The sequence below is a fragment of the Bremia lactucae genome, linkage group LG12 (assembly GCF_004359215.1).
Source record: "Bremia lactucae strain SF5 linkage group LG12, whole genome shotgun sequence".
In the NCBI taxonomy this organism is placed as follows: Eukaryota; Oomycota; class Peronosporomycetes; order Peronosporales; family Peronosporaceae; genus Bremia; species Bremia lactucae.
In genome coordinates, this window is record NC_090621.1 from 204,544 (window position 1) to 206,507 (window position 1,964).

A 1,964-nucleotide genomic window follows, 5' to 3' on the forward strand; every position below is an offset into this window, starting at 1 on the left:
ACGGAAGGGTAACCTTTCGTCCACCGAAGTGATCCAACAGCAGGCGACAATGGTCGTTCTGACTGCAGCTATCTTCTATCAGAGGCCAATGAGCTCGTCACGTGGTATGCCTTCATAGCTGCCAACGTTGACGGCTGAAATCGTGCTTCCGCACTAGACACACTTTCCTGGTGTCTAACCTTGAAGTCTGGTCTGCGCGATAAAGCGTCAGCCAAGACATTCGTTACTCGGCATATTCAACTTTAAAATTAAATTCAGAGAAGAATGTGAGCAATGTTGCCAATTTAGGCGAGAAGTGCGGTGCGATTAATTCGGTCTGCAGTGATGCGTGATCCGTATAAAGCACAAATGGTCAGGTGCTAAATAGGTGCACATCAAACTTGACAAGAGCATACTTTATTGAAAGTAGCTATTTGTCATGCACAGGAAAATTTAGTTCCGCAGCTTATAAAAGCCGGAACTGATAAGAGATTACGCCTTAAACGCCGTCGTCATTCTTCTGCATTAGCGCGCTGCCGATTGCAAAATAACTTGCATCGCAGACGACGCTAACGAGTTATTCCCCGTCTGGCAATAACGAGACCGGTGCCGCTAAAAGCGATTGCTTTACTGATGAGAACGCATCTTCCTCTTTTTTTAAACAAATTCATTCTGCGTCCTTTTTAAGGAGGTCAAATAATGGGTTAGTTTGCTCAGCATAATTCTTGCTATACTTATGCAAGTACTTGGCGAGCGCTAACAATTGGCGCAAACCCTTAACATGCCGTGGGATTGGCCATTGCTTTACCGATTTTACCTTGTCTGGGTCTGCTCGTACACCATGTGTGCGTACGATGCAGCCCGGCACTTGTATCTCGGGGATGTCTATGAGGCACTTTTGCAAGCTGATAATCAATTAGGGTCCTATAGAGTCTGCAATACAGCGTCTAAATGACGCTTGTACGACTTTATTGTGCTCAGTCGTCCTCGGCCCTACTATGCACGAATACATCGTCAAAGTATGGGGCGCGTAGGCGCGCATCACGTGAGCCACCACTCGGTTGAATGTCGCTGGTGCATTTTTCAACCCTTCGATCATCACAAGCCACTCCCAAAGTATACCGCTTGGGGTGCTCGCAGCTGTTTTTGCTACATCGGAATCTCTCATGAGCACCTGATAGTAGCCATCCTTTATAGTCAACGCGGAAAAAAAAGTTGGCTTTCCCATGGAGTTCAATAAAACATCTTTCCGCTGAATTGGCGTTGGCGCCGGTATGGTTGCCGTGATTAGCTTATTGTAAGTATGAACTACGCGCCATCCACCTGTGAAATTACGCACACAAAAGGACTGACTGGAGTGAGGCGATTTACTCTCACGCTCATGTCCCGCCTTGGCTCGCTTGTCGAAGAACTCATCGATATAATCGACTTCTTCTTTCGGCAACGGCCATTGCCTCGTCACAAAATACTTGGTGCCAGGTTCGAGGTCTATTTCGTGCTCGATGCCCCTATCTGCTGGTAGGCGGCTCGGGACTTCTTCTGGGAACGCATCGCGATGTTTCCACAGAACTAAAAAAATGGACTGTCTCTCATGGCATTCCAGCCTTCAGCTGCGAACCGTTTCTTTTTGTCCGTTTCTAGGACGCTCTCATCTATTGTGGGCGACGAGCAACAGTCCACCAAGTTCTCTTCCGGAACTGGTCCGACTACTTCGTGGATCTTTCCTGCCTTTAATTTGGCAAAGAATAGATCCCACGACATCTTCGGGAGTTCTACTATCTCCTCGGAAGATTTAAAGACTTGCCGGGGCACCTCAACTAAGAATGCCTCCGCAATCTCATCTTTACGGCTTCGAACACCTCTTTCGAAAGCCCGTCTCTTAAAAGGAACTGATCCAACGTCACTCGTTAGACGTGCCTTTGATCGTCTAATCTGTCGGACGTCTTCGCCACCATGACCTTTGACTGGGAAGGGGGTGCCGTTGG